Genomic DNA, 13,618 nt, shown 5'->3' on the forward strand with positions numbered 1-13,618 from the left:
CTTCTTGTCTTCTTGATTGCATTTCATGTCAGGTAAGTTCTAGGACAACTGATATTGCAGAAGCTCATACTTGGGAAAGAATTCAGTAAGATTCAATAAGCTTAATTCTACAATTTGTTTAAATAGCCTATATCCAAGCATTTCCCCAGTAGCTTCTAAAAATGTTACCAAAATATGTGTGTTCTTCTGCACCGGTGAACTTTTATTCCTTGGTTCAGTAGTGCCCAAGAAAACTTCACGAAATGTGGCTAAGCTGCCCTAGAAACTTCTGGACAGACCTACTATCATGTGAATCCCTCTTTCTTTTTCTCTGAGGGTACCTTTTGGCCTGGAGGAAATAAAACATAAAATTAAATAGTTGAAACATTGGTTGTGAGACTCTGATATAGCCAAACCTATTGTGAATCTAATGCAACAACTCAGGCTGATTTTAAATTAGACCAACCTTATCTTTTCTCATGGAGCCTAAAACACTCACCCACCCCAAACAGCAGGATGCTAGAAATACTTTCAATTTCTGGAATCAATCCTAACTTTAAGACATGGGTATCAGCATTGTAGACAGGGAGCAAAGAATGAGTGTACTTGTAACTTACTGGGTCTTTCTCTGGAGACTTGATGGACAACTTTAAAAAAGTAAACCAACAACCTGAGCAACAAGGCTGAGTGGGATATAATCACAAAGCTACATTTATTTATAGGTCTGAACAGTTATGCAAATATTTGGCACTTATACACTCCTTACAATGGACGTCAAAAATAAGTGGCAGTACTTACCAACACAGAGCATCAGTCAGACACCTTCAGTTGGGTAAGGATGGCACACAGGAAGTAACCTCCAGCCATAAGTGGCAGAACTTGCATGCTCAGCGGGAAGACTGGCTGGCTTTTAAAAGAATCATTGTTCCTTTTTGCAGATGTCTTAGAGGGATCTGAGGGAGTGATGGACCTAGGCAAAGAAGCAGAGGCAACATTCTATGACCTCAATGAAGGATGAAGCCAAACGAACCCTTGTTTTCTGACTTTTATTTTTCCAGAGATTGGTTGTCTTAAAAATTATAAATTAATATTCCCAATCATTAATATATGGGACTTGCATATATTTTCTTATGACGTAACAGAGTTGAACACTCCATTTTAAGGATAAACTACTACAAAATAAGGGACACATATCCAAACTATATGTCTAATGAAGATTATCCTTTACATATTAGATTAATGTCTGCAACCAGTTTGTTTAGTCCTATAATATTTTAAATGCTAAGCAACTTCACTCTCTAGAATGCCTGGAGCGTCTTCCTATTTACCTATTTTCAGTAAGAAGTACTGCATGTTTCAAATCCTCATTGATGGCTATAAAAAAAAAAAAAAAAGACATGCTCTGGATTTCACTCTGTAACCCAAGGAAAGGTAAGCAACATCTTTCTTCCTCTACAGAGGTTTTTTTTTAACGCCAATATCCAAAGATTACTCAGCCATTCCATGAGCATTCCAAGCACTAAAAGAATTTGTGCATAGACTCAATATTCCTAATCAATGTGACACTTGAATTAAGCTAATTTGTTCAGTGCAAACATGACCTTGAATTATAGAGTAATATTTTAATGTTGCACTAAGAAACTTTACCTACTGGGAAGAATTTTAATTAGAGTATGATAAGAAAACACACATAATTTGGCTCATTGACTCGTTGCTGTTCAGAAAATAATTGGCACTGTTTGGAAGTCACATGGAGGGTTTCACATTAAAGAATCATTTGGACAAATGGATAACCAGGTACACTTTGGAGGGGGAGTAAGTGAGGTCTGAAGTTTATCGTTCTCTTGTTCATTCATGAATGAAATTAAACAATGCTGAAGGTTAAAAAAACCTCTCTACTTAAAAACATATCTTTGGTGGGGGATCCAAGTCCCCTTCAGCATTCTGAGGACATTCACATGCAATGAGCTATTTAGAAAGGAGTCCAAATGTCTGTTATTTTGAGCTTATTCAAACACATTTATGTAGGGCCCACCAAGTGCTTAGCAGGGTTTTGGTGTCTGAAGCACAGTAGTTAAGGCATACCTCTGTCTTCCAGAGGGTTCCAGCCTATTGGAAGAGATCAACATATAAATGGGCATTACCATGTAGAATCATGACTGAAATAACAGGTAGGCCACAGGGCTGTTGTCACCTCAACACACCTCAAGTGAAACAAAGTGGTGTATCCAAGGCTATTTCAGATATCTCATTTATTGTGTTTTTTTTAATATAAAAAACAAAGCTTATTATGGAATATAATGTAAACCTGGAAAACCACTGGAGCTACATTATAAAGTTAATGACTCATAAATTCAAGCATCCCTTTTTAACACCCTTTTCATTTCTCACAGACATTTTCCTTGACTTCCAGTCTAGAGGAAGAAAGAAAAAACTTTTCAAAGGGCCTCAATCACAGCACTATGAAACTTCTCCTTCAATGCTCTTGTTATTTAGACAGTTTTCCATTAGTCTGTGAAAGTGTTTGATTGATGTCTATTTCCCACACTATATTATAAATTCTATCAGGGCAGAGACACATCTCTTTTTCATTCATCTTTGTATCCAGTGCACCCTGAAAAGTGCTTGTCCCACAGTATATATTTAATAAATATTTGTTGGATAGGTGGGAGAAACAAGTATCCTAAGTACAATTCTTTTGGAAAAATGAAGGTGATCTGGATTAGGGAAGTAATATTGGAACTGAAAACAAACTCTATGGATTTAAGAGATGGGAAAGTAATGCAGGATCTGGTTATTTATTAGACATACGAAGTGAGGGAGAAACAGGTGACAGGGACAACATCCTGATATCCTGAGTTATGGTAGTGCCATTCCTTGAGACAGATAAATTATATACCATTGCATGAAAAGAATTTAACAGATATAATGAGAAAACAACTGTGAGAAATGAAAGAAAATGAGAGAGGCACTAAAACATGGGAGATCAGATATGTTCTTAAGAGTCTTCAGGAGAACTAAGAAACTCTGAATCTTGATTTAGTGAGACATTTAATCTGTAATAACTTTCTAGGGCTGACATAATTTTTAATTATATATCAACTACTTTATATGCCAACTGTTATTCAATTAACTTTGTAGATCAGGAATTTGAAGCATGTAGGGGTTAAAGAAATTGCCCAAGATCTCAGCTTGTAAATAGTAGAGACAGCTTTGGAATCCAGCCAGTTTGCATTACTAGCTACTAAAGAATGGTACTTCTCAGTAAATTAAAGCAAACAAAAAGAAATACCAAGGTTATAGAAAATTTGAATAACATAATCAATAGCTTGATCTAATGGATATTCGTGCCTGGGTGACTTGGTTAAGTGTCCAACTCTTGATTTCAGCGCAGGTCATGATCTCACGGTTCATGAGTTTGAGTCCCATGTCAGGCTCTTCACTGACAGTCTATCCCTCTCTATCTGCTTCTCCCCTGCTCATACTCTCTGTCTCCCAAAACAAATATATACATTTAAAAAATATATATTCCTTTCAAATTATGCATGATTCATTTATGAATATTGATCATATTTTCAGGTACAAAATATAACTTAAAACCCAAAATCAGAATTTTACAGACCATGTTTTATGACATTATAATTACATTAAGAGTCACTTTTATGGTGAGTATCCCATTGTATATATATATATATACTACATATTCTTTATCCATGCCATTTGAAACAACATGTATGGACTTAGAGGATATTATTCTAAGTGAAATAAGTCAGAGAAAGACAAATATATGTGTGAAATATATTTAAAAAACAGAAATGAGCAAACAAAACATCAACAAAAAAAATGACTCCTAAATATAGAAAACAAACTTGTAGTTGTCAGAGGGGAGGAAAGTAGAGTGGTAGGCAAAATAGGTGAAGGTGATTAAGAGGTACAAACATCCCATTATAAAAGAAGTTATGGGAGGGGCGCCTGGGTGGCACAGTCGGTTAAGCGTCCGACTTCAGCCAGGTCATGATCTCGCGGTCCGTGAGTTCGAGCCCCGCGTCAGGCTCTGGGCTGATGGCTCAGAGCCTGGAGCCTGTTTCCGATTCTGTGTCTCCCTCTCTCTCTGACCCTCCCCCGTTCATGCTCTGTCTCTCTCTGTCCCAAAAATAAATAAACGTTGAAAAAAAAATTTTTTAAAAAATAAAAGAAGTTATGGGAATGAAAAGTACAGCATAGGGAATATAGTCAACAATATTCTAGTAACTTTGGTGACAGATGGTGACGATATTTGTATACATTATGATATGCTTGTCATGATAATTGATGAATCATTGTGTGGCATACCAGAAACTAATATAGTATCATGTCAACTGTACATCAATTAAATTTTTTTTAATGTTTATCTTTTTTTGAGACACAGAGCATGAGTGGGAGAGAGGGAGAATCAGAAGCAGGCTCCAGGCTCTGAGCTGTCAGCACAGAGCCCTACGCGGGGCTTGAACTTGTCAACTGAGAGATCATGACCCAAGCCAAAGTCAGATGCTCAACTGACTGAGCCACCCAGGTGCCCCTACTGTACATCAATTTAAAACAGAAAAGGAAGTAGATAATTAAAAACTATCCCCAGTACAATTTTTTCCCAAAAATACATATTGCTAAATAATGTGTTGATTAAAGAAGGAATCATTATAGAATTTGGAAAATATTTAGGTCAAAATGAAAATATCAAAATGTATATGACTACATATACTATTTATAAAATATATATATATGTAAATATATGTATATATATATAAAGTATCAAACCAAATTATAGTAAAACATTCTAAGAATCAATAAAAGCTTTCATATAAAAGAAAAACCAAAGATTAAAAAGCTAAAAATTAAAAAGTAAAGAATTAATGACATAAAAGAAATAGTAAAGCATATCAAAAAATCCAAAACCTAGCTTCTTACAAGACTAATAAAATTGTTAAAATTCTGTTAAGATTATCATGAAAAAAAGTGAAGACTGTTAGATATTTCTAAAAATCATTAGAAATGGCATGAACAGTTGAGGGCAATGATTTGGAAATTTGGATGTAATGGGCAATGTCATAGAAAATTCTAAGCTCAAGTAGACATAATGAAAAACAGAAAACTCCAATAGGCCTCTGTTAATTAACAAAAATGAATGGTTAAAATTTTCCAACCACATTCCTTTCAAAATGCATCAGATCTGCATGTGTTTCCAGGAGTTTTCCTGAAGATTCAATCTCAATCTCAAATTATACAGTTTTTTCCCCAGATAACATAGAAGAAACACTCCTAACTTATTTGTGAAGCAATATAGTCATTAATATTTTGATTCTCTTCCTTCTGGGAACATGGGGGTTGCACTTACCCAGACAGGCATGGCATTGTGACTTATTTTGGCCAGTGGAATAAGTGTGAAATTAACAGGTTCCTCTTTTAGGTGAAAATGTGTAATTCATTGTGTTTTCTTCATCTACTGGAATGCTCACAGATCACTGGTGGAGGCAAAGTACCTGCCAGTTTGGGTTCTGGTATGACTTAGAAGAAGAACTGGCCCCTGCTAAGATAGTTGTGCATGGTGTAGGAGAAAAAAAGTTGCATTTAACCACTGATTTTTTTTCAGCTTAGATTATTCTGATTGATAAATGCAGTTGGTCTTACATTATATCTTATATGAAGATCAATCAAGGGCATCATAATAAAAATAAACTATACAGGGGCGCCTGGGTGGCGCAGTCGGTTAAGCGTCCGACTTCAGCCAGGTCACGATCTCGCGGTCCGTGAGTTCGAGCCCCGCGTCAGGCTCTGGGCCGATCAGAGCCTGGAGCCTGTTCTGTGTCTCCCTCTCTCTCTGCCCGTCCCCCGTTCATGCTCTGTCTCTCTCTGTCCCAAAAATAAATAAACGTTGGAAAAAAAAATTAAAAATAAAAAAAAATAAAAAAAAAAATAAACTATACAGACCAATTATAGGTCAGAACAAAATTGCTAAAGTATTACCAAAGTAAATTTAGCAATGTTAATAAAAGAATCTTGACCATGTTTTGTTTTCTGAATATCCAATGTGATTCATCTTATTAGCATATTAAATTATGTAGAGTATAACAGATGCAAAAAAAAGACTTTAATAAAATCCAAAATTCATTTATGATGAAAAGTTTTAACAAAGTCAAAATTGCGTGAAATTTTCTTAACTTGATAAGGAGTATGTTTCAAACTCTAAAGCTTATATAATTATAAAATGACAGAATAGATTCCTTTAAATCAGAAACAGTTAAGGACAATTTCTCGTACTGCTTCAGATTAAGTACATTGGAAGTCCTAGCCATCTCAGAGAGAAGAACAAGGAATGAAAACTGTAGCAATTAGAAAGTAAAAACAAAGCAATTGCTATTATTGGTGATATAATTCTACCTATAAAATATCCAAGAAATCCTACGAAAAAAAAATTTAGAACAGAGTTTAGGAAGTTTGATAAACACAATTATATGAAATTATAGTTGACCCTTAACTCAGATTTGAACTGTATGGGTCCACTTACATATGGAATTTTTTTTTATAAAAACAAAACAGTGCTACAGTGCTAACAGTCTCTTTGTTATGACTTTAACAACATTTTCTTTTCTCTAGTTTACTGTAAAAATATAGGATACATACAACACACAAAATATGCCAGTTGATTATGTTATTAGTAAGACTTCCAGTCCATAGTAGACTATTAGTAGCTAAGTTTTGGAGGAGTTAGAAGTTATACAAAGATTTTCAACTTTGGGGGAACTGGCAGCTCTAATCCCCATGTTGATCAAGGGTCAATTTTAATTGGATTCTTAAACACACAAGAATAAATAATTCAAAAATATAATTTATAAAATATAAATTTATACCATATTTATAAAATTATAAATTCATAAAATAACCATAATGATTCTAAAAAGACCTAGGAGTTGATCTAAAAACTATGCAAGGTCTGGTCTTTTTTTGTTGTTGTTGATGATTATCATGTTTTGTCTTTTTTAAAAAATATAATTTATTGTCAAATTGGTTTCTTGTGGGAATGCAAACTGGTGCAGCTGCTCTGGAAAACAGTGTGGAGTTTCCTCAAAAAATTAAAAATAGAACTTCCCTATGACTGAGCAATAGCACTGCTAGGAATTTACTCAAGGGATACAGGAGTGCTGACGCATAGGGGCACTTTCCCCCCAATGTTCATAGCAGTGCTTTCAACAATAGCCAAATTATGGAAAGAGCCTAAAGGTCTATCAACTGATGAATGGATAAAAAATATGAAAGGTCTTTGTAAAGAAAGTATAAAACTACTGAAATAGATAAAAATAAGTCACATTAAATTCAAAGATAAATCATATTCATGGGTAGAGAGACAATATTAAAAGTCCAGTGATTGTTCTGAAAATGAAATTGGAACATTAAAAATTCAGTAAAAGTATACAAGACGATTAATTTGTTTGAAACTAACTGTAAGAACGAACAGATGTAAAGGTCAGGGCAAGCATGATAAGTCTTGCTGACATAATTTAGTCAGTAAGACAATGTGACTTTGATGCAAGATAAATAGATGACTTTATCAGAAAAAACACAGAAACAGATCCACTATATATAAAAAATTATATATAGGTTGCATAAAAACCAGTAGAAAGAGAATATATTATTCAACAAGTGGTCTTGGAAAGAAGTAAACTGTAGATAAATGAGATTTCTATTCTAGCACTGTGTACAATGACTTCCAAGTGGACTAAATACATAATTATGAAGAGCCAAACCTTGAATGCATAACATAAAATACACTGTGCACAGAAGAATAATTTTTTTTATTTTTATTATCTATTTTGAGAGAGTGGGAGAGAGAGAATCCCCAGCAGGTTCCATGCTGTCAGTATGCAGCCCCACATGGGGCTCAATCCCACAAAGTGAGATCATGATCTGAGCCAAGTCAGACACTCGAGGCACCTTGAGCCCCGCATTGAGCCCCTTATAGGGCTCTGAGCTGGCAGTGCAGAGCCTGCTTGGGATTCTCTCTCTCCCTCTCTTTCTACCCCTCCCCTGCTCTCCCTCTCAAAATAAAAAAAAACAACTTAAAAAAACCCAAATTTTTTTTAAAAAGTCAGACACTCAACCAACTGAGACACCCAGGTACCCCCAAGAATAATTTTTTGATAAACAGAACATTTAAAAAATAGATTTGACTGCATTAAAATTTAAATCTTTTATGTGTCCAAGACCTCTAAACAAAGGGGAAGATAAACCACAGACTTGGAGAAGCTATTTATAATATATGTAGCCAAGAATTAGTATTTAGTGTGCATATGTAATAGCTATGAGTAAAATTTTATAAACGACCAAAAGAAAACTGGAAAAGGGGATTGAAAATTCCTGAAAAGAGGAAAAACCCAGATCTTATAAATGCACAAAAAACAGATCAAATTCATTAATTATGAGGGGGAAACAACACAATGAAAATATGCCATGTTACTTCAACAAATTGGCAAATACTGAAAGGTTGAAAATACCAAGTGTTGGCAAGGATATGAGGGATGGAAACTCTTATCCTTTGCTGGTGGGAGTATAAATATGTACAACCACTTTGGACTTAGCAAGAGCTAGAGGTTAACAGTAGTGCATACCCTACAACAAAGTGATTCCTCTGTGACTAGATTGTAGGTTAGAAACACTCACACATGTATACATGGGTACCTGTATAAGAATATTTATTGCAGCCTGGCAATAATATACACGCATGGCAATAATAAAAACAAATTTCAGGATATTTTCTGGGATAGAAGAGGAGAATAAACTCAGAGGGCCTTAACAAAATTTGTTTTTAATAAAAATGTCTCAAACAAATACAACTGTTGTATTGATATATTTCACAATAAATGTTAAGGTTAAAAAAGAAACCCTGGGGGCGCCTGGGTGGCGCAGTCGGTTAAGCGTCCGACTTCAGCCAGGTCACGATCTCGCGGTCCGTGAGTTCAAGCCCCGCGTCAGGCTCTGGGCTGATGGCTCGGAGCCTGGAGCCTGTTTCCCATTCTGTGTCTCCCTCTCTCTCTGCCCCTCCCCCGTTCATGCTCTGTCTCTCTCTGTCCCAAAAATAAATAAACGTTGAAAAAAAAAAAAAAAAAAAGAAACCCTGTTTCTTAAGTGAATATAACAATAATACAGGTTTGAAATATGGGTGGGATTTTAACAGGTTGAAAGGGGGAAAGAATTCCAGATAAGAACTTGGACAAGCGCCAAGCCACAGAGATGGTGATGTGTGGGGTACTTGGAAAAATCGGGGAGAAACCATATGCCCTAAAAGAGACAGAGTGGTGCAGTGGTAAAGAGTAAGGCCTTCAGAGTCAGAAGGCTTGGTTCTATGCCCTGCTCTAAGTGTCTCCTCCATGAGGCTATTTGAGAGTTTAATCAGGAGTACAGAAAAGGTTAGAGCATACTGCTTGCCCCTACCACTTTCTCTACAGTGGCAGCCCTTACTGTTGTAGTCATGGGAAGGTAGAGGGAGTATGGATGACAAGGGGAAGACAACTTGTAACTAGAGTCTCACACACCTGGAAAGCCTTGACTTTATCCTGAAGACAGCGAAAATCCATCAGCAGTATTTTATAAGAAAGTAAGTTTAGAGTTTGGGGAATGTGGAGGAGGTTCCTAAGCTCACCTCATCCCATGGATACACCAAAGCAATAATTGCATGTGTTACAACTATGAAAAAGACCTCAGGAGTCAGAATAAATCTTCCACAGCTAGTCAAGAGAAGGACACATAAAAAATGGCAGAAAGTGGGGCATCTGGGTGTTTCGGTCTGTTAAGTGTCTGAATCTTGATTTCACCTCATGGTTTGTGAGATGGAGCCCTGGATTGGGCTCTGTGCTGACAGAGAGAGCCTACTTGGGATTCTCTTTCCCTCTCCCTCTACCCCTCCCTCCCCATACTCTCTCTCTAAAAAAATAATAAACATTTTTTTAAAAAATGACAGGAGGCATAGAGACACTGTCAGGCACCAACCGGCGGGGCCCCCCCCCCCCAAGTACAACTACCCACTAGGAACCTCACGGGCACAGAGAATTAAGAAGATAGACACCACACCAGGCACCCTCAGCCCTGGGGACCTGCACTGGAAAGACAAAAAACCAAGTACCCACCATTAAAGGGCTAGCATGCTAAATAACTCAGCCTCAGAGATAGCATAGAAGCAGCAGTTTGAAAAGCTCCTGAGGTATGATTGGCAGAGATTTACTAATTTTAAGACATGTGTCTGAGGGGCAGGGATCCATAAGAGATTTCTCCAGGAACATAAGCTCTGGCAGACAATTTTCCTTCCCCTCCATGAGCCTAGATAGCTGTGTGCTTGTGGGAGTCAGTGTTTCCCCACAGAAATGTCTCACCTAATCTGCTTGCTGCAGCAGGTACCCCCTTCAAAGCAGCTCCTTCCCTGCCACACCTGGAAAGCAACCCCTGCTGAAACCAGCACCCCTCCAAAGTGAAACCTACCCTTTATGTGTTGGGGGATAGATAACACCACATATCATTATACTCACAGTTCCTACAGCCAGATCTCTTAGCTGCCTGCATAGGGAGCATGCCCTGCCCTTCAATGAGCCTGAAGCTATCAAAAAGGCTAAATGCAGATAGCTCACTGAGTGTTGAGCCCACCTAGTTCTTTTGCCACACAGGGACCAAAGCCCACCGAATGTGGGCAAAGTGGGTCTTGCAGCCAGCTGAGCTGAGGGCCAGGCCCATCTACCAGTGTGCCCATAGCAAGCATGGCTTAGCCATAGCGAGAGGGTACACAGAGCCCACACCAAGGATACCGCTGGTTATCAGGGAGTATTGCTCTACAGGCTGCAACAGGACCTCTACAACACCACTACTTTCAAGACCAGGCAATGTAGGTGACCTATCTAATATACAGAAACAAATCTAGAGAGTGAGACAAAATGAGACAGAGGAACATGTCCCAGATAAATGAACAAGACAACAATCACAGAAAAGGAACTAAACAAAGCAGATATAAGCAATATGCCTGATAGAGGTTTTTTTTTTTTTAATTTCTTAAATGTTTGTTTATTTTTGACAGAGAGAGAAGGAGGCACAGAATCTGAAGTAGGCTCTAGGCTCCAAGCTGTCAGCTCAGAGCCCGACACAGGGCTTGAACCCATGAGCCATGAGATCATGACCTGAGCAAAAGTCAAATGCCCAACTGGCTGAACCACCCAGGTGCCTCATGAGTTTAAAGCAATGGTCATAAAGATACTCATTCAACTTTAAGAGTGAATTAACATAGTAAGAACTTCAACAAAGAAATAGAAAATATAAAAAAGAACCAGTCAGAGCTGAAGAATACAATAATTGAAATGAAAAATATACTGGGTGGAATCAACAGGAGATTAGAAGATACAGAAGAATAGATCAGTGATCTGGAAGATAGTGTAATAGTAAGCAACCAAGCTGAATAGGAAAAAGAAAACAGAATGATAAAAATGAGAATAGGCTAAGGGATGTCAATGACATCATCAAGAATAATAATATATTCACTACAAGAGGGCATAAAACATATTTGAATAAATAGAAAGCTCCAAACAAGATAAACCTAAGGAGGTCCATACCAAGACACATATTAATGAAAGTAGAAAAAATGAAAAATAAAGAGGGAATTTTAAGAGCAGCAAGAGAAAAGAAAACAATTACATGCAAGGGGAACTCCATAAGGCTCTTAGCTGTTTCTTCAGCAGAAACTTTTCTGCCACAGAGAAAGCATTATATTCAATGGCATTATATATTCAATGTGCTGAAAGGGAAAATAAAACCAAAAAACCCAAAAGCCTAAAACCCAGAAAATACACAAAAATAAACCAAAAACCCACAAAAAACTACAACCAAGAATACTTTAGCTAGCAATGTTATTCAGAATTGAAGGAGAAAGATTCCTAGACAAACAGATGTTGAAGGAATTGATCATCAATAAACCAGCCTTATAGGAAATGGTAAGGGAACTTCTTAAATTGAAAAGAAAAGATCATAAACTGAAGAAAATTACTAAAGAAAAAGATTCCACTGGTAAAAGAAAACATACAGTAAATGTGTAGATTAATAGCTATAAAGCCAGTGTGGTGGTTACAACACAAAAGTAGTAAAATTGGTTATATCCACAGAAATTAGTTAACAGTACACAAAATAAAGAGGTAAAATATGCCATAATATACATAAAATGTAGAGGGGGGAGTAAAAAATTAATACTTCTAGAACATGCTCAAATTCAACCATTAACTTGACACAGACTCCTATATACACAGGATGTTATATATGATCCATATGATAACCAAAAGTAAAAAACTTACAATAGATACACAAAATATAAAGAGAAAGGAATTCAAGCATAACACAGAGAAAGCTATCAAACCTCAAGTGAAGAGAACAAAAGAAGAACGGAGAAGAACAAAAGCAACCAGAAAACAATTAACAAAATGGCAAAAAACACTCCTTCAACAGTATCAGTAATTACTTTAAATGTAATGGACTAAATACTCTGATCAAAAGACATAGGGTGACCAGATGTATTAAAAAAAAGGAAAGACCCTTCTAAATGTTGCCCGTGGGAAACTTACTTGAGACCTAAAGGCCAATAGTCTGAAAGTAAAGGGAGGAAAAAGATATTCCATGCAAATAAAAGTGAAAAAAAAAAAAAAGCTGGATAGCAATACGTACATCAAAATAGACTTTGAAACAAAGAACGTAATAAGAAACAGAGAAGGGCATTATATAATGATAAAGAGATCAATTCAACAAGAGGACATAACAATTTTAAATATCTGTGCATTCAAGAGAGACACACCTAAATATGCAAAGCAACTATAACAGACATAACTGACAACAAAACAATAATATTAGTGGAACTTAACACCTCACTTACATGAATGGGTAGATCCAGACAGAAAATCAATAGGTAAACAGTGGCTTTGAATGATACATTAGACTAGATGGACTTAACACACACGCACACACACACACATATATATATACATATATATATAACATTCCCTCCCAAAATAGCAGAATACCCATTCTTTTCAACAACACATGGAACATTTTTCAAAACAGATAACATGTTAAGACACAAAACAAGTCTCAATAAATTTAAGACGACTGAAATAATTTTCAGTCACAAGAGTAAGAAACCAGAAATCAAATATGAGAAAAAAAACAGCACAAATACATGGAGGCTAAATAGCATGCCACTGTACAACCAATGGGTTAATGAAAAAATCAACGAGGAAATTAAAAAATATATATACATGGAGACAAATGAAAAGGAATACACAGTCTTCCCAAATCTTCAGGATGCAGCTAACAAGGTTTTAAAATATAGGTGTACCGGAAGATGGCGGCATAGGAGGACGCTGGGCTCACCGCGCGTCCTGCTGATCACTTAGATTCCACCTACACCTGCCTAAATAACCCAGAAAACCGCCAGAGGATTAGCAGAACGGAGTCGCCGGAGCCAAGCGCAGACGAGAGGCCCACGGAAGAGGGTAGGAAGGGCAGCGAGGCTGTGCGCGCTCCACGGACTGGCGGGAGGGAGTCGGGGCGGAGGGGCGGCTCGCCGGCCAAGCAGAGCCCCCGAGTCTGG

General features: G+C 36.9%; 1 long non-coding RNA gene across 2 annotated transcripts in view; it reads right to left on the reverse strand.

Moving 5' to 3' along the window:
- The window catches only part of LOC121039384 (uncharacterized), a 162,069-nt gene that overhangs the window by 19,440 nt on the left and 129,011 nt on the right, over positions 1 to 13,618 (reverse strand). The window contains exon 2 of one of the 2 annotated variants that reach the window (XR_005794732.1): positions 778 to 949. This is a non-coding gene — a long non-coding RNA (uncharacterized LOC121039384). Of the gene's footprint in view, positions 1 to 168; positions 324 to 777; positions 950 to 13,618 lie in introns of those variants that run through there. The other variant, XR_005794733.1, reaches the window with a different exon arrangement.

Source organism: Herpailurus yagouaroundi, unplaced genomic scaffold (assembly GCF_014898765.1).
Source record: "Herpailurus yagouaroundi ecotype Mexico unplaced genomic scaffold, PumYag 180, whole genome shotgun sequence".
In the NCBI taxonomy this organism is placed as follows: domain Eukaryota; kingdom Metazoa; phylum Chordata; class Mammalia; order Carnivora; family Felidae; genus Herpailurus; species Herpailurus yagouaroundi.